General features: G+C 44.0%; 24 non-coding genes across 24 annotated transcripts; all 24 read right to left on the bottom strand.

The window, feature by feature from the left end:
• Positions 1-486: 486 nt before the first annotated feature.
• On the bottom strand, positions 487-559 carry trnak-uuu. The gene has a single exon. It is a non-coding gene; the product is annotated as a tRNA-Lys (tRNA).
• Positions 560-1,340: 781 nt separating this feature from the next.
• Positions 1,341-1,413, bottom strand: trnak-uuu. Its single transcript has one exon. It is a non-coding gene; the product is annotated as a tRNA-Lys (tRNA).
• Positions 1,414-2,193: 780 nt separating this feature from the next.
• On the bottom strand, positions 2,194-2,266 carry trnak-uuu. Its single transcript has one exon. It is a non-coding gene; the product is annotated as a tRNA-Lys (tRNA).
• Positions 2,267-3,046: 780 nt separating this feature from the next.
• trnak-uuu lies at positions 3,047-3,119 on the bottom strand. The gene has a single exon. It is a non-coding gene; the product is annotated as a tRNA-Lys (tRNA).
• A 780-nt stretch (positions 3,120-3,899) lies between these two features.
• trnak-uuu lies at positions 3,900-3,972 on the bottom strand. Its single transcript has one exon. It is a non-coding gene; the product is annotated as a tRNA-Lys (tRNA).
• Positions 3,973-4,751: 779 nt separating this feature from the next.
• Positions 4,752-4,824, bottom strand: trnak-uuu. The gene has a single exon. It is a non-coding gene; the product is annotated as a tRNA-Lys (tRNA).
• Positions 4,825-5,603: 779 nt separating this feature from the next.
• On the bottom strand, positions 5,604-5,676 carry trnak-uuu. The gene has a single exon. It is a non-coding gene; the product is annotated as a tRNA-Lys (tRNA).
• A 780-nt stretch (positions 5,677-6,456) lies between these two features.
• trnak-uuu lies at positions 6,457-6,529 on the bottom strand. Its single transcript has one exon. It is a non-coding gene; the product is annotated as a tRNA-Lys (tRNA).
• Positions 6,530-7,310: 781 nt separating this feature from the next.
• On the bottom strand, positions 7,311-7,383 carry trnak-uuu. Its single transcript has one exon. It is a non-coding gene; the product is annotated as a tRNA-Lys (tRNA).
• A 780-nt stretch (positions 7,384-8,163) lies between these two features.
• Positions 8,164-8,236, bottom strand: trnak-uuu. The gene has a single exon. It is a non-coding gene; the product is annotated as a tRNA-Lys (tRNA).
• Positions 8,237-9,016: 780 nt separating this feature from the next.
• Positions 9,017-9,089, bottom strand: trnak-uuu. Its single transcript has one exon. It is a non-coding gene; the product is annotated as a tRNA-Lys (tRNA).
• A 780-nt stretch (positions 9,090-9,869) lies between these two features.
• On the bottom strand, positions 9,870-9,942 carry trnak-uuu. The gene has a single exon. It is a non-coding gene; the product is annotated as a tRNA-Lys (tRNA).
• A 780-nt stretch (positions 9,943-10,722) lies between these two features.
• Positions 10,723-10,795, bottom strand: trnak-uuu. Its single transcript has one exon. It is a non-coding gene; the product is annotated as a tRNA-Lys (tRNA).
• Positions 10,796-11,575: 780 nt separating this feature from the next.
• On the bottom strand, positions 11,576-11,648 carry trnak-uuu. Its single transcript has one exon. It is a non-coding gene; the product is annotated as a tRNA-Lys (tRNA).
• A 780-nt stretch (positions 11,649-12,428) lies between these two features.
• trnak-uuu lies at positions 12,429-12,501 on the bottom strand. Its single transcript has one exon. It is a non-coding gene; the product is annotated as a tRNA-Lys (tRNA).
• Positions 12,502-13,282: 781 nt separating this feature from the next.
• On the bottom strand, positions 13,283-13,355 carry trnak-uuu. Its single transcript has one exon. It is a non-coding gene; the product is annotated as a tRNA-Lys (tRNA).
• A 779-nt stretch (positions 13,356-14,134) lies between these two features.
• Positions 14,135-14,207, bottom strand: trnak-uuu. Its single transcript has one exon. It is a non-coding gene; the product is annotated as a tRNA-Lys (tRNA).
• Positions 14,208-14,986: 779 nt separating this feature from the next.
• trnak-uuu lies at positions 14,987-15,059 on the bottom strand. Its single transcript has one exon. It is a non-coding gene; the product is annotated as a tRNA-Lys (tRNA).
• Positions 15,060-15,839: 780 nt separating this feature from the next.
• Positions 15,840-15,912, bottom strand: trnak-uuu. Its single transcript has one exon. It is a non-coding gene; the product is annotated as a tRNA-Lys (tRNA).
• Positions 15,913-16,692: 780 nt separating this feature from the next.
• Positions 16,693-16,765, bottom strand: trnak-uuu. Its single transcript has one exon. It is a non-coding gene; the product is annotated as a tRNA-Lys (tRNA).
• A 780-nt stretch (positions 16,766-17,545) lies between these two features.
• On the bottom strand, positions 17,546-17,618 carry trnak-uuu. Its single transcript has one exon. It is a non-coding gene; the product is annotated as a tRNA-Glu (tRNA).
• Positions 17,619-18,398: 780 nt separating this feature from the next.
• trnak-uuu lies at positions 18,399-18,471 on the bottom strand. The gene has a single exon. It is a non-coding gene; the product is annotated as a tRNA-Lys (tRNA).
• A 779-nt stretch (positions 18,472-19,250) lies between these two features.
• trnak-uuu lies at positions 19,251-19,323 on the bottom strand. The gene has a single exon. It is a non-coding gene; the product is annotated as a tRNA-Lys (tRNA).
• A 779-nt stretch (positions 19,324-20,102) lies between these two features.
• On the bottom strand, positions 20,103-20,175 carry trnak-uuu. The gene has a single exon. It is a non-coding gene; the product is annotated as a tRNA-Lys (tRNA).
• Positions 20,176-20,717: the final 542 nt, after the last annotated feature.

Below are 20,717 nucleotides of genomic sequence, written 5' to 3'. Positions count from 1 at the left end.
CCAATGTCGCTTTGCAGTACAATTCTTGCTCGCAAACATACAAACCAATGCTGCTTAAGAGGAGAATTCTCTCTTGCAAAAGCATTGCATACAGCAACATTTCTTAGTCAGAGGATGCTGTGTTCATGCCAGTTTAAAATTGGTCAGCCAAACAGGGTGGTTAAGCCTGGAGCCTCATCTTAAAAGTCTGATGCTCTGCCGAATTAGCTATCTGGGCTCTGGGTGTGCATTGTACACTGGTGAAAATGTCCATGAAAGTCACAGAAAAAGCCTGGCCAAAAAGACTGCCTCTTGAAGGAAGGAAAATGTCAAAGCAACGGCCCAAAAAGGGACTTGAACCCTCAGATGAAATGTCTGATGCTCTGCCAAGTGAGCATCCTTGTTTATGGTAGTGTGATCTCCACTGGTGAACATGCCCTGCAAAGTCACCGAAAATGCCTGGATATATATGGAATGGCTCTTAAAGAAATGTAAATGCCAAAGAAACGCCCGAACAGGGACTTGAACCCTGGACCCTCAGATTAAAAGTCTGATGCTCTACCGACTGAGCTATCCGGGCTCTAACTTTGCACATTGCAATACACCTAACCTGCCGGGTGGAGGCACGTTCTGACGAGGGGATATCGAGAGATGGTACATTTCCCCAGATAATAGGGCCTCCATTCCGAATCTGCCAGTCAAATAAATTTTAACTACAACTCCCCTCCAAATATACTACTCATCCGAGACCTCAGGGTGCAAAGGTATCGCGTCTCAATCCAGATTAAAAGGTTGCTTGTTCACGTAGCGATCAATTATTTAATTTGTGCAAACTGCCTTCTTTGTACAGCAAAGTCAATAAATCACCAATAGAACCAATGTCGCTTTGCAGTACAATTCTTGCTCGCAAACATACAAACCAATGCTGCTTAAGAGGAGAATTCTCTCTTGCAAAAGCATCGCATACAGCAACATTTCTTAGTCAGAGGATGCTGTGTTCATGCCAGTTTAAAATTGGTCATCCAAACAGGGTGGTTAAGCCTGGAGCCTCATCTTAAAAGTCTGATGCTCTGCCGAATTAGCTATCTGGGCTCTGGTTGTGCATTGTACACTGGTGAAAATGTCCATGAAAGTCACAGAAAAAGCCTGGCCAAAAAGACTGCCTCTTAAAGGAAGGAAAATGTCAAAGCAACGGCCCAAAAAGGGACTTGAACCCTCAGATGAAAAGTCTGATATTCTGCCGAGTGAGCATCCTTGTTTATGGTAGTGTGATCTCCACTGGTGAACATGCCCTGCAAAGTCACCGAAAATGCCTGGATATATATGGAATGGCTCTTAAAGAAATGTAAATGCCAAAGAAACGCCCGAACAGGGACTTGAACCCTGGACCCTCAGATTAAAAGTCTGATGCTCTACCGACTGAGCTATCCGGGCTCTAACTTTGCACATTGCAATACACCTAACCTGCCGGGTGGAGGCACGTTCTGACGAGGGGATATCGACAGATGGTACATTTCCCCAGATAATAGGGCCTCCATTCCGAATCTGCCAGTCAAATAAATTTTAACTACAACTCCCCTCCAAATATACTACTCATCCGAGACCTCAGGGTGCAAAGGTATCGCGTCTCAATCCAGATTAAAAGGTTGCTTGTTCACGTAGCGATCAATTATTTAATTTGTGCAAACTGCCTTCTTTGTCAGCAAAGTCAATAAATCAGCAAAATAACCAATGTCGCTTTACAGTACAATTCTCGCTCGCAAACATACAAACCAATGCTGCTTAAGAGGAGAATTCTCTCTTGCAAAAGCATTGCATACAGCAACATTTCTTAGTCAGAGGATGCTGTGTTCATGCCAGTTTAAAATTGGTCATCCAAACAGGGTGGTTAAGCCTGGAGCCTCATCTTAAAAGTCTGATGCTCTGCCGAATTAGCTATCTGGGCTCTGGCTGTGCATTGTACACTGGTGAAAATGTCCATGAAAGTCACAGAAAAAGCCTGGCCAAAAAGACTGCCTCTTAAAGGAAGGAAAATGTCAAAGCAACGGCCCAAAAAGGGACTTGAACCCTCAGATGAAAAGTCTGATATTCTGCCGAGTGAGCATCCTTGTTTATGGTAGTGTGATCTCCACTGGTGAACATGCCCTGCAAAGTCACCGAAAATGCCTGGATATATATGGAATGGCTCTTAAAGGAATGTAAATGCCAAAGAAACACCCGAACAGGGACTTGAACCCTGGACCCTCAGATTAAAAGTCTGATGCTCTACCGACTGAGCTATCCGGGCTCTAACTTTGCACATTGCAATACACCTAACCTGCCGGGTGGAGGCACGTTCTGACGAGGGGATATCGACAGATGGTACATTTCCCCAGATAATAGGGCCTCCATTCCGAATCTGCCAGTCAAATAAATTTTAACTACAACTCCCCTCCAAATATACTACTCATCCGAGACCTCAGGGTGCAAAGGTATCGCGTCTCAATCCAGATTAAAAGGTTGCTTGTTCACGTAGCGATCAATTATTTAATTTGTGCAAACTGCCTTCTTTGTACAGCAAAGTCAATAAATCACCAAAAGAACCAATGTCGCTTTGCAGTACAATTCTTGCTCGCAAACATACAAACCAATGCTGCTTAAGAGGAGAATTCTCTCTTGCAAAAGCATCGCATACAGCAACATTTCTTAGTCAGAGGATGCTGTGTTCATGCCAGTTTAAAATTGGTCATCCAAACAGGGTGGTTAAGCCTGGAGCCTCATCTTAAAAGTCTGATGCTCTGCCGAATTAGCTATCTGGGCTCTGGTTGTGCATTGTACACTGGTGAAAATGTCCATGAAAGTCACAGAAAAAGACTGGCCAAAAAGACTGCCTCTTGAAGGAAGGAAAATGTCAAAGCAACGGCCAAAAAGGGACTTGAACCCTCAGATGAAAAGTTTGATATTCTGCCAAGTGAGCATCCTTGTTTATGGTAGTGTGATCTCCACTGGTGAACATGCCCTGCAAAGTCACCGAAAATGCCTGGATATATATGGAATGGCTCTTAAAGAAATGTAAATGCCAAAGAAACACCCGAACAGGGACTTGAACCCTGGACCCTCAGATTAAAAGTCTGATGCTCTACCGACTGAGCTATCCGGGCTCTAACTTTGCATGTTGCAATACACCTAACCTGCCGGGTGGAGGCACGTTCTGACGAGGGGATATCGACAGATGGTACATTTCCCCAGATAATAGGGCCTCCATTCCGAATCTGCCAGTCAAAGAAATTTTAACTACAACTCCCCTCCAAATATACTACTAATCCGAGACCTCAGGGTGCAAAGGTATCGCGTCTCAATCCAGATTAAAAGGTTGCGTGTTCACGTAGCGATCAATTATTTAATTTGTGCAAACTGCCTTCTTTGTACAGCAAAGTCAATAAATCACCAATAGAACCAATGTCGCTTTACAGTACAATTCTCGCTCGCAAACATACAAACCAATGCTGCTTAAGAGGAGAATTCTCTCTTGCAAAAGCATTGCATACAGCAACATTTCTTAGTCAGAGGATGCTGTGTTCATGCCAGTTTAAAATTGGTCATCCAAACAGGGTGGTTAAGCCTGGAGCCTCATCTTAAAAGTCTGATGCTCTGCCGAATTAGCTATCTGGGCTCTGGCTGTGCATTGTACACTGGTGAAAATGTCCATGAAAGTCACAGAAAAAGCCTGGCCAAAAAGACTGCCTCTTGAAGGAAGGAAAATGTCAAAGCAATGCCCAAAAAGGGACTTGAACCCTCAGATGAAAAGTCTGATATTCTGCCGAGTGAGCATCCTTGTTTATGGTAGTGTGATCTCCACTGGTGAACATGCCCTGCAAAGTCACCGAAAATGCCTGGATATATATGGAATGGCTCTTAAAGAAATGTAAATGCCAAAGAAACACCCGAACAGGGACTTGAACCCTGGACCCTCAGATTAAAAGTCTGATGCTCTACCGACTGAGCTATCCGGGCTCTAACTTTGCACATTGCAATACACCTAACCTGCCGGGTGGAGGCACGTTCTGACGAGGGGATATCGACAGATGGTACATTTCCCCAGATAATAGGGCCTCCATTCCGAATCTGCCAGTCAAAGAAATTTTAACTACAACTCCCCTCCAAATATACTACTCATCCGAGACCTCAGGGTGCAAAGGTATCGCGTCTCAATCCAGATTAAAAGGTTGCTTGTTCACGTAGCGATCAATTATTTAATTTGTGCAAACTGCCTTCTTTGTCAGCAAAGTCAATAAATCAGCAAAATAACCAATGTCGCTTTACAGTACAATTCTCGCTCGCAAACATACAAACCAATGCTGCTTAAGAGGAGAATTCTCTCTTGCAAAAGCATTGCATACAGCAACATTTCTTAGTCAGAGGATGCTGTGTTCATGCCAGTTTAAAATTGGTCATCCAAACAGGGAGGTTAAGCCTGGAGCCTCAGCTTAAAAGTCTGATGATCTGCCGAATTAGCTATCTGGGCTCTGGGTGTGCATTGTACACTGGTGAAAATGTCCATGAAAGTCACAGAAAAAGCCTGGCCAAAAAGACTGCCTCTTGAAGGAAGGAAAATGTCAAAGCAACGGCCAAAAAGGGACTTGAACCCTCAGATGAAAAGTCTGATATTCTGCCGAGTGAGCATCCTTGTTTATGGTAGTGTGATCTCCACTGGTGAACATGCCCTGCAAAGTCACCGAAAATGCCTGGATATATATGGAATGGCTCTTAAAGAAATGTAAATGCCAAAGAAACGCCCGAACAGGGACTTGAACCCTGGACCCTCAGATTAAAAGTCTGATGCTCTACCGACTGAGCTATCCGGGCTCTAACTTTGCACATTGCAATACACCTAACCTGCCGGGTGGAGGCACGTTCTGACGAGGGGATATCGACAGATGGTACATTTCCCCAGATAATAGGGCCTCCATTCCGAATCTGCCAGTCAAAGAAATTTTAACTACAACTCCCATCCAAATATACTACTAATCCGAGACCTCAGGTGCAAAGGTATCGCGTCTCAATCCAGATTAAAAGGTTGCGTGTTCACGTAGCGATCAATTATTTAATTTGTGCAAACTGCCTTCTTTGTACAGCAAAGTCAATAAATCACCAATAGAACCAATGTCGCTTTGCAGTACAATTCTTGCTCGCAAACATACAAACCAATGCTGCTTAAGAGGATAATTCTCTCTTGCAAAAGCTTTGCATACAGCAACAATTCGTAGTCAGAGGATGCTGTGTTCATGCCAGTTTAAAATTGGTCATCCAAACAGGGTGGTTAAGCCTGGAGCCTCATCTTAAAAGTCTGATGCTCTGCCGAATTAGCTATCTGGGCTCTGGGTGTGCATTGTCCACTGTTGAAAATGTCCATGAAAGTCACAGAAAAAGCCTGGCCGAAAAAACTGCCTCTTGAAGGAAGGAAAATGTCTCAGCAATGTCCAAAAAGGGACTTGAACCCTCAGATGAAATGTCTGATGCTCTGCCGAGTGAGCATCCTTGTTTATGGTAGTGTGATCTCCACTGGTGAACATGCCCTGCAAAGTCACCGAAAATGCCTGGATATATATGGAATGGCTCTTAAAGAAATGTAAATGCCAAAGAAACGCCCGAACAGGGACTTGAACCCTGGACCCTCAGATTAAAAGTCTGATGCTCTACCGACTGAGCTATCCGGGCTCTAACTTTGCATGTTGCAATACACCTAACCTGCCGGGTGGAGGCACGTTCTGACGAGGGGATATCGACAGATGGTACATTTCCCCAGATAATAGGGCCTCCATTCCGAATCTGCCAGTCAAAGAAATTTTAACTACAACTCCCCTCCAAATATACTACTCATCCGAGACCTCAGGGTGCAAAGGTATCGCGTCTCAATCCAGATTAAAAGGTTGCTTGTTCACGTAGCGATCAATTATTTAATTTGTGCAAACTGCCTTCTTTGTACAGCAAAGTCAATAAATCACCAATAGAACCAATGTCGCTTTGCAGTACAATTCTTGCTCGCAAACATACAAACCAATGCTGCTTAAGAGGAGAATTCTCTCTTGCAAAAGCATCGCATACAGCAACATTTCTTAGTCAGAGGATGCTGTGTTCATGCCAGTTTAAAATTGGTCATCCAAACAGGGTGGTTAAGCCTGGAGCCTCATCTTAAAAGTCTGATGCTCTGCCGAATTAGCTATCTGGGCTCTGGCTGTGCATTGTACACTGGTGAAAATGTCCATGAAAGTCACAGAAAAAGCCTGGCCAAAAAGACTGCCTCTTGAAGGAAGGAAAATGTCAAAGCAATGGCCAAAAAGGGACTTGAACCCTCAGATGAAATGTCTGATGCTCTGCCGAGTGAGCATCCTTGTTTATGGTAGTGTGATCTCCACTGGTGAACATGCCCTGCAAAGTCACCGAAAATGCCTGGATATATATGGAATGGCTCTTAAAGGAAGGTAAATGCCAAAGAAACGCCCGAACAGGGACTTGAACCCTGGACCCTCAGATTAAAAGTCTGATGCTCTACCGACTGAGCTATCCGGGCTCTAACTTTACACATTGCAATACACCTAACCTGCCGGGTGGAGGCACGTTCTGACGAGGGGATATCGACAGATGGTACATTTCCCCAGATAATAGGGCCTCCATTCCGAATCTGCCAGTCAAATAAATTTTAACTACAACTCCCCTCCAAATATACTACTAATCCGAGACCTCAGGGTGCAAAGGTATCGCGTCTCAATCCAGATTAAAAGGTTGCGTGTTCACGTAGCGATCAATTATTTAATTTGTGCAAACTGCCTTCTTTGTACAGCAAAGTCAATCAATCACCAATAGAACCAATGTCGCTTTGCAGTACAATTCTTGCTCGCAAACATACAAACCAATGCTGCTTAAGAGGAGAATTCTCTCTTGCAAAAGCATCGCATACAGCAACATTTCTTAGTCAGAGGATGCTGTGTTCATGCCAGTTTAAAATTGGTCAGCCAAACAGGGTGGTTAAGCCTGGAGCCTCATCTTAAAAGTCTGATGATCTGCCGAATTAGCTATCTGGGCTCTGGGTGTGCATTGTCCACTGTTGAAAATGTCCATGAAAGTCACAGAAAAAGCCTGGCCGAAAAGACTGCCTCTTGAAGGAAGGAAAATGTCAAAGCAACGGCCCAAAAAGGGACTTGAACCCTCAGATGAAAAGTCTGATGCTCTGCCGAGTGAGCATCCTTGTTTATGGTAGTGTGATCTCCACTGGTGAACATGCCCTGCAAAGTCACCGAAAATGCCTGGATATATATGGAATGGCTCTTAAAGGAATGTAAATGCCAAAGAAACGCCCGAACAGGGACTTGAACCCTGGACCCTCAGATTAAAAGTCTGATGCTCTACCGACTGAGCTATCCGGGCTCTAACTTTGCACATTGCAATACACCTAACCTGCCGGGTGGAGGCACGTTCTGACGAGGGGATATCGACAGATGGTACATTTCCCCAGATAATAGGGCCTCCATTCCGAATCTGCCAGTCAAATAAATTTTAACTACAACTCCCCTCCAAATATACTACTCATCCGAGACCTCAGGGTGCAAAGGTATCGCGTCTCAATCCAGATTAAAAGGTTGCGTGTTCACGTAGCGATCAATTATTTAATTTGTGCAAACTGCCTTCTTTGTACAGCAAAGTCAATAAATCACCAAAAGAACCAATGTCGCTTTACAGTACAATTCTCGCTCGCAAACATACAAACCAATGCTGCTTAAGAGGAGAATTCTCTCTTGCAAAAGCATCGCATACAGCAACATTTCTTAGTCAGAGGATGCTGTGTTCATGCCAGTTTAAAATTGGTCATCCAAACAGGGTGGTTAAGCCTGGAGCCTCATCTTAAAAGTCTGATGCTCTGCCGAATTAGCTATCTGGGCTCTGGGTGTGCATTGTACACTGGTGAAAATGTCCATGAAAGTCACAGAAAAAGCCTGGCCAAAAAGACTGCCTCTTAAAGGAAGGAAAATGTCAAAGCAACGGCCAAAAAGGGACTTGAACCTTCAGATGAAAAGTCTGATATTCTGCCGAGTGAGCATCCTTGTTTATGGTAGTGTGATCTCCACTGGTGAACATGCCCTGCAAAGTCACCGAAAATGCCTGGATATATATGGAATGGCTCTTAAAGAAATGTAAATTCCAAAGAAACACCCGAACAGGGACTTGAACCCTGGAACCTCAGATTAAAAGTCTGATGCTCTACCGACTGAGCTATCCGGGCTCTAACTTTGCACATTGCAATACACCTAACCTGCCGGGTGGAGGCACGTTCTGACGAGGGGATATCGACAGATGGTACATTTCCCCAGATAATAGGGCCTCCATTCCGAATCTGCCAGTCAAATAAATTTTAACTACAACTCCCCTCCAAATATACTACTCATCCGAGACCTCAGGGTGCAAAGGTATCGCGTCTCAATCCAGATTAAAAGGTTGCTTGTTCACGTAGCGATCAATTATTTAATTTGTGCAAACTGCCTTCTTTGTACAGCAAAGTCAATAAATCACCAAAAGAACCAATGTCGCTTTGCAGTACAATTCTTGCTCGCAAACATACAAACCAATGCTGCTTAAGAGGAGAATTCTCTCTTGCAAAAGCATTGCATACAGCAACATTTCTTAGTCAGAGGATGCTGTGTTCATGCCAGTTTAAAATTGGTCATCCAAACAGGGTGGTTAAGCCTGGAGCCTCATCTTAAAAGTCTGATGCTCTGCCGAATTAGCTATCTGGGCTCTGGCTGTGCATTGTACACTGGTGAAAATGTCCATGAAAGTCACAGAAAAAGCCTGGCCAAAAAGACTGCCTCTTGAAGGAAGGAAAATGTCAAAGCAACGGCCAAAAAAGGGAATTGAACCCTCAGATGAAAAGTTTGATATTCTGCCAAGTGAGCATCATTGTTTATGGTAGTGTGATCTCCACTGGTGAACATGCCCTGCAAAGTCACTGAAAATGCCTGGATATATATGGAATGGCTCTTAAAGAAATGTAAATGCAAACAAACGCCCAAACAGGGACTTGAACCCTGGACCCTCAGATTAAAAGTCTGATGCTCTACCGACTGAGCTATCCGGGCTCTAACTTTGCACATTGCAATACACCTAACCTGCCGGGTGGAGGCACGTTCTGACGAGGGGATATCGACAGATGGTACATTTCCCCAGATAATAGGGCCTCCATTCCGAATCTGCCAGTCAAATAAATTTTAACTACAACTCCCCTCCAAATATACTACTCATCCGAGACCTCAGGGTGCAAAGGTATCGCGTCTCAATCCAGATTAAAAGGTTGCGTGTTTACGTAGCGATCAATTATTTAATTTGTGCAAACTGCCTTCTTTGTACAGCAAAGTCAATAAATCACCAATAGAACCAATGTCGCTTTACAGTACAATTCTTGCTCGCAAACATACAAACCAATGCTGCTTAAGAGGAGAATTCTCTCTTGCAAAAGCATCGCATACAGCAACATTTCTTAGTCAGAGGATGCTGTGTTCATGCCAGTTTAAAATTGGTCATCCAAACAGGGTGGTTAAGCCAGGAGCCTCACCTTAAAAGTCTGATGCTCTGCCAAATTAGCTATCTGGGCTCTGGCTGTGCATTGTACACTGGTGAAAATGTCCATGAAAGTCACAGAAAAAGCCTGGCCAAAAAGACTGCCTCTTGAAGGAAGGAAAATGTCAAAGCAATGCCCAAAAAGGGACTTGAACCCTCAGATGAAATGTCTGATGCTCTGCCGAGTAAGAATTCTTGTTTATGGTAGTGTGATCTCCACTGGTGAACATGCCCTGCAAAGTCACCGAAAATGCCTGGATATATATGGAATGGCTCTTAAAGGAATGTAAATGCCAAAGAACCACCCGAACAGGGACTTGAACCCTGGACCCTCAGATTAAAAGTCTGATGCTCTACCGACTGAGCTATCTGGGCTCTAACTTTACACATTGCAATACACCTAACCTGCCGGGTGGAGGCACGTTCTGACGAGGGGATATCGACAGATGGTACATTTCCCCAGATAATAGGGCCTCCATTCCGAATCTGCCAGTCAAATAAATTTTAACTACAACTCCCCTCCAAATATACTACTCATCCGAGACCTCAGGGTGCAAAGGTATCGCGTCTCAATCCAGATTAAAAGGTTGCTTGTTTACGTAGCGATCAATTATTTAATTTGTGCAAACTGCCTTCTTTGTACAGCAAAGTCAATAAATCACCAATAGAACCAATGTCGCTTTACAGTACAATTCTTGCTCGCAAACATACAAACCAATGCTGCTTAAGAGGAGAATTCTCTCTTGCAAAAGCATCGCATACAGCAACATTTCTTAGTCAGAGGATGCTGTGTTCATGCCAGTTTAAAATTGGTCATCCAAACAGGGTGGTTAAGCCAGGAGCCTCACCTTAAAAGTCTGATGCTCTGCCAAATTAGCTATCTGGGCTCTGGCTGTGCATTGTACACTGGTGAAAATGTCCATGAAAGTCACAGAAAAAGCCTGGCCAAAAAGACTGCCTCTTGAAGGAAGGAAAATGTCAAAGCAATGCCCAAAAAGGGACTTGAACCCTCAGATGAAATGTCTGATGCTCTGCCGAGTAAGAATTCTTGTTTATGGTAGTGTGATCTCCACTGGTGAACATGCCCTGCAAAGTCACCGAAAATGCCTGGATATATATGGAATGGCTCTTAAAGGAATGTAAATGCCAAAGAAACGCCCGAACAGGGACTTGAACCCTGGACCCTCAGATTAAAAGTCTGATGCTCTACCGACTGAGCTATCCGGGCTCTAACTTTGCACATTGCAATACACCTAACCTGCCGGGTGGAGGCACGTTCTGACGAGGGGATATCGACAGATGGTACATTTCCCCAGATAATAGGGCCTCCATTCCGAATCTGCCAGTCAAATAAATTTTAACTACAACTCCCCTCCAAATATACTACTAATCCGAGACCTCAGGGTGCAAAGGTATCGCGTCTCAATCCAGATTAAAAGGTTGCGTGTTCACGTAGCGATCAATTATTTAATTTGTGCAAACTGCCTTCTTTGTACAGCAAAGTCAATAAATCACCAAAAGAACCAATGTCGCTTTGCAGTACAATTCTTGCTCGCAAACATACAAACCAATGCTGCTTAAGAGGAGAATTCTCTCTTGCAAAAGCATCGCATACAGCAACATTTCTTAGTCAGAGGATGCTGTGTTCATGCCAGTTTAAAATTGGTCATCCAAACAGGGTGGTTAAGCCTGGAGCCTCATCTTAAAAGTCTGATGCTCTGCCGAATTAGCTATCTGGGCTCTGGCTGTGCATTGTACACTGGTGAAAATGTCCATGAAAGTCACAGAAAAAGCCTGGCCAAAAAGACTGCCTCTTGAAGGAAGGAAAATGTCAAAGCAATGCCCAAAAAGGGACTTGAACCCTCAGATGAAAAGTCTGATATTCTGCCGAGTGAGCATCCTTGTTTATGGTAGTGTGATCTCCACTGGTGAACATGCCCTGCAAAGTCACCGAAAATGCCTGGATATATATGGAATGGCTCTTAAAGGAAGGTAAATGCCAAAGAAACGCCCGAACAGGGACTTGAACCCTGGACCCTCAGATTAAAAGTCTGATGCTCTACCGACTGAGCTATCCGGGCTCTAACTTTACACATTGCAATACACCTAACCTGCCGGGTGGAGGCACGTTCTGACGAGGGGATATCGACAGATGGTACATTTCCCCAGATAATAGGGCCTCCATTCCGAATCTGTCAGTCAAAGAAATTTTAACTACAACTCCCCTCCAAATATACTACTCATCCGAGACCTCAGGGTGCAAAGGTATCGCGTCTCAATCCAGATTAAAAGGTTGCGTGTTCACGTAGCGATCAATTATTTAATTTGTGCAAACTGCCTTCTTTGTACAGCAAAGTCAATAAATCACCAATAGAACCAATGTCGCTTTGCAGTACAATTCTTGCTCGCAAACATACAAACCAATGCTGCTTAAGAGGAGAATTCTCTCTTGCAAAAGCATCGCATACAGCAACATTTCTTAGTCAGAGGATGCTGTGTTCATGCCAGTTTAAAATTGGTCATCCAAACAGGGTGGTTAAGCCTGGAGCCTCATCTTAAAAGTCTGATGCTCTGCCGAATTAGCTATCTGGGCTCTGGGTGTGCATTGTACACTGGTGAAAATGTCCATGAAAGTCACAGAAAAAGCCTGGCCAAAAAGACTGCCTCTTAAAGGAAGGAAAATGTCAAAGCAACGGCCAAAAAGGGACTTGAACCCTCAGATGAAAAGTCTGATATTCTGCCGAGTGAGCATCCTTGTTTATGGTAGTGTGATCTCCACTGGTGAACATGCCCTGCAAAGTCACCGAAAATGCCTGGATATATATGGAATGGCTCTTAAAGGAATGTAAATGCCAAAGAAACGCCCGAACAGGGACTTGAACCCTGGACCCTCAGATTAAAAGTCTGATGCTCTACCGACTGAGCTATCCGGGCTCTAACTTTGCACATTGCAATACACCTAACCTGCCGGGTGGAGGCACGTTCTGACGAGGGGATATCGACAGATGGTACATTTCCCCAGATAATAGGGCCTCCATTCCGAATCTGCCAGTCAAATAAATTTTAACTACAACTCCCCTCCAAATATACTACTCATCCGAGACCTCAGGGTGCAAAGGTATCGCGTCTCAATCCAGATTAAAAGGTTGCGTGTTCACGTAGCGATCAATTATTTAATTTGTGCAAACTGCCTTCTTTGTACAGCAAAGTCAATAAATCACCAATAGAACCAATGTCGCTTTGCAGTACAATTCTTGCTCGCAAACATACAAACCAATGCTGCTTAAGAGGAGAATTCTCTCTTGCAAAAGCATTGCATACAGCAACATTTCTTAGTCAGAGGATGCTGTGTTCATGCCAGTTTAAAATTGGTCATCCAAACAGGGAGGTTAAGCCTGGAGCCTCAGCTTAAAAGTCTGATGATCTGCCGAATTAGCTATCTGGGCTCTGGGCTGTGCATTGTACACTGGTGAAAATGTCCATGAAAGTCACAGAAAAAGCCTGGCCAAAAAGACTGCCTCTTGAAGGAAGGAAAATGTCTCAGCAATGCCCAAAAAGGGACTTGAACCCTCAGATGAAATGTCTGATGCTCTGCCGAGTGAGCATCCTTGTTTATGGTAGTGTGATCTCCACTGGTGAACATGCCCTGCAAAGTCACAGAAAATGCCTGGATATATATGGAATGGCTCTTAAAGGAATGTAAATGCCAAAGAAACGCCCGAACAGGGACTTGAACCCTGGACCCTCAGATTAAAAGTCTGATGCTCTACCGACTGAGCTATCCGGGCTCTAACTTTACACATTGCAATACACCTAACCTGCCGGGTGGAGGCACGTTCTGACGAGGGGATATCGACAGATGGTACATTTCCCCAGATAATAGGGCCTCCATTCCGAATCTGCCAGTCAAATAAATTTTAACTACAACTCCCCTCCAAATATACTACTCATCCGAGACCTCAGGGTGCAAAGGTATCGCGTCTCAATCCAGATTAAAAGGTTGCTTGTTCACGTAGCGATCAATTATTTAATTTGTGCAAACTGCCTTCTTTGTCAGCAAAGTCAATAAATCAGCAAAATAACCAATGTCGCTTTACAGTACAATTCTCGCTCGCAAACATACAAACCAATGCTGCTTAAGAGGAGAATTCTCTCTTGCAAAAGCATCGCATACAGCAACATTTCTTAGTCAGAGGATGCTGTGTTCATGCCAGTTTAAAATTGGTCATCCAAACAGGGAGGTTAAGCCTGGAGCCTCATCTTAAAAGTCTGATGCTCTGCCGAATTAGCTATCTGGGCTCTGGCTGTGCATTGTACACTGGTGAAAATGTCCATGAAAGTCACAGAAAAAGCCTGGCCAAAAAGACTGCCTCTTAAAGGAAGGAAAATGTCAAAGCAACGGCCAAAAAGGGACTTGAACCCTCAGATGAAAAGTCTGATATTCTGCCGAGTGAGCATCCTTGTTTATGGTAGTGTGATCTCCACTGGTGAACATGCCCTGCAAAGTCACCGAAAATGCCTGGATATATATGGAATGGCTCTTAAAGGAATGTAAATGCCAAAGAAACGCCCGAACAGGGACTTGAACCCTGGACCCTCAGATTAAAAGTCTGATGCTCTACCGACTGAGCTATCCGGGCTCTAACTTTACACATTGCAATACACCTAACCTGCCGGGTGGAGGCACGTTCTGACGAGGGGATATCGACAGATGGTACATTTCCCCAGATAATAGGGCCTCCATTCCGAATCTGCCAGTCAAAGAAATTTTAACTACAACTCCCCTCCAAATATACTACTAATCAGAGACCTCAGGTGCAAAGGTATCGCGTCTCAATCCAGATTAAAAGGTTGCGTGTTCACGTAGCGATCAATTATTTAATTTGTGCAAACTGCCTTCTTTGTACAGCAAAGTCAATAAATCAGCAAAATAACCAATGTCGCTTTACAGTACAATTCTCGCTCGCAAACATACAAACCAATGCTGCTTAAGAGGAGAATTCTCTCTTGCAAAAGCATCGCATACAGCAACATTTCTTAGTCAGAGGATGCTGTGTTCATGCCAGTTTAAAATTGGTCATCCAAACAGGGTGGTTAAGCCTGGAGCCTCAGCTTAAAAGTCTGATGATCTGCCGAATTAGCTATCTGGGCTCTGGGTGTGCATTGTACACTGGTGAAAATGTCCATGAAAGTCACAGAAAAAGCCTGGCCAAAAAGACTGCCTCTTGAAGGAAGGAAAATGTCAAAGCAATGCCCAAAAAGGGACTTGAACCCTCAGATGAAATGTCTGATGCTCTGCCGAGTGAGCATCCTTGTTTATGGTAGTGTGATCTCCACTGGTGAACATGCCCTGCAAAGTCACCGAAAATGCCTGGATATATATGGAATGGCTCTTAAAGAAATGTAAATGCCAAAGAAACACCCGAACAGGGACTTGAACCCTGGACCCTCAGATTAAAAGTCTGATGCTCTACCGACTGAGCTATCCAGGCTCTAACTTTGCACATTGCAATACACCTAACCTGCCGGGTGGAGGCACGTTCTGACGAGGGGATATCGAGAGATGGTACATTTCCCCAGATAATAGGGCCTCCATTCCGAATCTGCCAGTCAAATAAATTTTAACTACAACTCCCCTCCAAATATACTACTCATCCGAGACCTCAGGGTGCAAAGGTATCGCGTCTCAATCCAGATTAAAAGGTTGCTTGTTCACGTAGCGATCAATTATTTAATTTGTGCAAACTGCCTTCTTTGTACAGCAAAGTCAATAAATCACCAATAGAACCAATGTCGCTTTGCAGTACAATTCTTGCTCGCAAACATACAAACCAATGCTGCTTAAGAGGAGAATTCTCTCTTGCAAAAGCATCGCATACAGCAACATTTCTTAGTCAGAGGATGCTGTGTTCATGCCAGTTTAAAATTGGTCATCCAAACAGGGTGGTTAAGCCTGGAGCCTCATCTTAAAAGTCTGATGCTCTGCCGAATTAGCTATCTGGGCTCTGGCTGTGCATTGTACACTGGTGAAAATGTCCATGAAAGTCACAGAAAAAGCCTGGCCAAAAAGACTGCCTCTTAAAGGAAGGAAAATGTCAAAGCAACGGCCAAAAAGGGACTTGAACCCTCAGATGAAAAGTCTGATGCTCTGCCGAGTAAGAATCCTTGTTTATGGTAGTGTGATCTCCACTGGTGAACATGCCCTGCAAAGTCACCGAAAATGCCTGGATATATATGGAATGGCTCTTAAAGGAATGTAAATGCCAAAGAAACGCCCGAACAGGGACTTGAACCCTGGACCCTCAGATTAAAAGTCTGATGCTCTACCGACTGAGCTATCCGGGCTCTAACTTTGCACATTGCAATACACCTAACCTGCCGGGTGGAGGCACGTTCTGACGAGGGGATATCGACAGATGGTACATTTCCCCAGATAATAGGGCCTCCATTCCGAATCTGCCAGTCAAATAAATTTTAACTACAACTCCCCTCCAAATATACTACTAATCCGAGACCTCAGGGTGCAAAGGTATCGCGTCTCAATCCAGATTAAAAGGTTGCGTGTTCACGTAGCGATCAATTATTTAATTTGTGCAAACTGCCTTCTTTGTACAGCAAAGTCAATAAATCACCAATAGAACCAATGTCGCTTTGCAGTACAATTCTTGCTCGCAAACATACAAACCAATGCTGCTTAAGAGGAGAATTCTCTCTTGCAAAAGCATCGCATACAGCAACATTTCTTAGTCAGAGGATGCTGTGTTCATGCCAGTTTAAAATTGGTCATCCAAACAGGGAGGTTAAGCCTGGAGCCTCATCTTAAAAGTCTGATGCTCTGCCGAATTAGCTATCTGGGCTCTGGCTGTGCATTGTACACTGGTGAAAATGTCCATGAAAGTCACAGAAAAAGCCTGGCCAAAAAGACTGCCTCTTGAAGGAAGGAAAATGTCTCAGCAATGCCCAAAAAGGGACTTGAACCCTCAGATGAAATGTCTGATGCTCTGCCGAGTGAGCATCCTTGTTTATGGTAGTGTGATCTCCACTGGTGAACATGCCCTGCAAAGTCACTGAAAATGCCTGGATATATATGGAATGGCTCTTAAAGAAATGTAAATTCCAAAGAAACACCCAAACAGGGACTTGAACCCTGGAACCTCAAATTAAAAGTCTGATGCTCTACCGACTGAGCTATCCAGGCTCAAACTTTGCACATTGCAATACACCTAACCTGCCGGGTGGAGGCACGTTCTGACGAGGGGATATCGAGAGATGGTACATTTCCCCAGATAATAGGGCCTCCATTCCGAATCTGCCAGTCAAATAAATTTTAACTACAACTCCCCTCCAAATATACTACTCATCCGAGACCTCAGGGTGCAAAGGTATCGCGTCTCAATCCAGATTAAAAGGTTGCTTGTTCACGTAGCGATCAATTATTTAATTTGTGCAAACTGCCTTCTTTGTACAGCAAAGTCAATAAATCAGCAAAATAACCAATGTCGCTTTACAGTACAATTCTCGCTCGCAAACATACAAACCAATGCTGCTTAAGAGGAGAATTCTCTCTTGCAAAAGCATCGCATACAGCAACATTTCTTAGTCAGAGGATGCTGTGTTCATGCCAGTTTAAAATTGGTCATCCAAACAGGGTGGTTAAGCCTGGAGCCTCATCTTAAAAGTCTGATGCTCTGCCGAATTAGCTATCTGGGCTCTGGCTGTGCATTGTACACTGGTGAAAATGTCCATGAAAGTCACAGAAAAAGCCTGGCCAAAAAGACTGCCTCTTGAAGGAAGGAAAATGTCTCAGCAATGCCCAAAAAGGGACTTGAACCCTCAGATGAAATGTCTGATGCTCTGCCGAGTGAGCATCCTTGTTTATGGTAGTGTGATCTCCACTGGTGAACATGCCCTGCAAAGTCACTGAAAATGCCTGGATATATATGGAATGGCTCTTAAAGAAATGTAAATTCCAAAGAAACACCCGAACAGGGACTTGAACCCTGGAACCTCAGATTGAAAGTCTGATGCTCTACCGACTGAGCTATCCAGGCTCAAACTTTGCACATTGCAATACACCTAACCTGCCGGGTGGAGGCACGTTCTGACGAGGGGATATCGAGAGATGGTACATTTCCCCAGATAATAGGGCCTCCATTCCGAATCTGCCAGTCAAAGAAATTTTAACTACAACTCCCCTCCAAATATACTACTCATCCGAGACCTCAGGGTGCAAAGGTATCGCGTCTCAATCCAGATTAAAAGGTTGCTTGTTCACGTAGCGATCAATTATTTAATTTGTGCAAACTGCCTTCTTTGTACAGCAAAGTCAATAAATCACCAATAGAACCAATGTCGCTTTGCAGTACAATTCTTGCTCGCAAACATACAAACCAATGCTGCTTAAGAGGAGAATTCTCTCTTGCAAAAGCATCGCATACAGCAACATTTCTTAGTCAGAGGATGCTGTGTTCATGCCAGTTTAAAATTGGTCATCCAAACAGGGTGGTTAAGCCTGGAGCCTCATCTTAAAAGTCTGATGCTCTGCCGAATTAGCTATCTGGGCTCTGGCTGTGCATTGTACACTGGTGAAAATGTCCATGAAAGTCACAGAAAAAGCCTGGCCAAAAAGACTGCCTCTTGAAGGAAGGAAAATGTCAAAGCAACGGCCAAAAAGGGACTTGAACCCTCAGATGAAAAGTCTGATATTCTGCCGAGTGAGCATCCTTGTTTATGGTAGTGTGATCTCCACTGGTGAACATGCCCTGCAAAGTCACCGAAAATGCCTGGATATATATGGAATGGCTCTTAAATGAATGTAAATGCCAAAGAAACGCCCGAACAGGGACTTGAACCCTGGACCCTCAGATTAAAAGTCTGATGCTCTACCGACTGAGCTATCCGGGCTCGAACTTTACACATTGCAATACACCTAACCTGCCGGGTGGAGGCACGTTCTGACGAGGGGATATCGACAGATGGTACATTTCCCCAGATAATAGGGCCTCCATTCCGAATCTGCCAGTCAAATAAATTTTAACTACAACTCCCCTCCAAATATACTACTCATCCGAGACCTCAGGGTGCAAAGGTATCGCGTCTCAATCCAGATTAAAAGGTTGCTTGTTCACGTAGCGATCAATTATTTAATTTGTGCAAACTGCCTTCTTTGTCAGCAAAGTCAATAAATCAGCAAAATAACCAATGTCGCTTTACAGTACAATTCTTGCTCGCAAACATACAAACCAATGCTGCTTAAGAGGAGAATTCTCTCTTGCAAAAGCATCGCATACAGCAACATTTCTTAGTCAGAGGATGCTGTGTTCATGCCAGTTTAAAATTGGTCATCCAAACAGGGAGGTTAAGCCTGGAGCCTCATCTTAAAAGTCTGATGCTCTGCCGAATTAGCTATCTGGGCTCTGGCTGTGCATTGTACACTGGTGAAAATGTCCATGAAAGTCACAGAAAAAGCCTGGCCAAAAAGACTGCCTCTTGAAGGAAGGAAAATGTCAAAGCAACGGCCAAAAAGGGACTTGAACCCTCAGATGAAAAGTCTGATATTCTGCCGAGTGAGCATCCTTGTTTATGGTAGTGTGATCTCCACTGGTGAACATGCCCTGCAAAGTCACCGAAAATGCCTGGATATATATGGAATGGCTCTTAAAGAAATGTAAATGCCAAAGAAACGCCCGAACAGGGACTTGAACCCTGGACCCTCAGATTAAAAGTCTGATGCTCTACCGACTGAGCTATCCAGGCTCTAACTTTGCCCATTGCAATACACCTAACCTACCGGGTGGAGGCACGTTCTGACGAGGGGATATCGAGAGATGGTACATTTCCCCAGATAATAGGGCCTCCATTCCGAATCTGCCAGTCAAATAAATTTTAACTACAACTCCCCTCCAAATATACTACTCATCCGAGACCTCAGGGTGCAAAGGTATCGCGTCTCAATCCAGATTAAAAGGTTGCGTGTTCACGTAGCGATCAATTATTTAATTTGTGCAAACTGCCTTCTTTGTCAGCAAAGTCAATAAATCAGCAAAATAACCAATGTCGCTTTACAGTACAATTCTCGCTCGCAAACATACAAACCAATGCTGCTTAAGAGGAGAATTCTCTCTTGCAAAAGCATCGCATACAGCAACATTTCTTAGTCAGAGGATGCTGTGTTCATGCCAGTTTAAAATTGGTCATCCAAACAGGGTGGTTAAGCCTGGAGCCTCATCTTAAAAGTCTGATGCTCTGCCGAATTAGCTATCTGGGCTCTGGGTGTGCATTGTCCACTGTTGAAAATGTCCATGAAAGTCACAGAAAAAGCCTGGCCAAAAAGACTGCCTCTTGAAGGAAGGAAAATGTCTCAGCAATGCCCAAAAAGGGACTTGAACCCTCAGATGAAATGTCTGATGCTCTGCCGAGTGAGCATCCTTGTTTATGGTAGTGTGATCTCCACTGGTGAACATGCCCTGCAAAGTCACCGAAAATGCCTGGATATATATGGAATGGCTCTTAAAGGAATGTAAATGCCAAAGAAACGCCCGAACAGGGACTTGAACCCTGGACCCTCAGATTAAAAGTCTGATGCTCTACCGACTGAGCTATCCGGGCTCTAACTTTACACATTGCAATACACCTAACCTGCCGGGTGGAGGCACGTTCTGACGAGGGGATATCGACAGATGGTACATTTCCCCAGATAATAGGGCCTCCATTCCGAATCTGTCAGTCAAAGAAATTTTAACTACAACTCCCCTCCAAATATACTACTCATCCGAGACCTCAGGGTGCAAAGGTATCGCGTCTCAATCCAGATTAAAAGGTTGCGTGTTCACGTAGCGATCAATTATTTAATTTGTGCAAAGTGTCTTCTTTGTACAGCAAAGTCAATAAATCAGCAAAATAACCAATGTCGCTTTACAGTACAATTCTCGCTCGCAAACATACAAACCAATGCTGCTTAAGAGGAGAATTCTCTCTTGCAAAAGCATTGCATACAGCAACATTTCTTAGTCGGAGGATGCTGTGTTCATGCCAGTTTAAAATTGGTCATCCAAACAGGGTGGTTAAGCCTGGAGCCTCATCTTAAAAGTCTGATGCTCTGCCGAATTAGCTATCTGGGCTCTGGCTGTGCATTGTACACTGGTGAAAAT

Source organism: Coregonus clupeaformis, chromosome 10 (assembly GCF_020615455.1).
Source record: "Coregonus clupeaformis isolate EN_2021a chromosome 10, ASM2061545v1, whole genome shotgun sequence".
NCBI classification, from domain to species: domain Eukaryota; kingdom Metazoa; phylum Chordata; class Actinopteri; order Salmoniformes; family Salmonidae; genus Coregonus; species Coregonus clupeaformis.
Note: the sequence above shows the minus strand (reverse complement) of the source record. Positions and strands in the feature narration are given on the sequence as shown.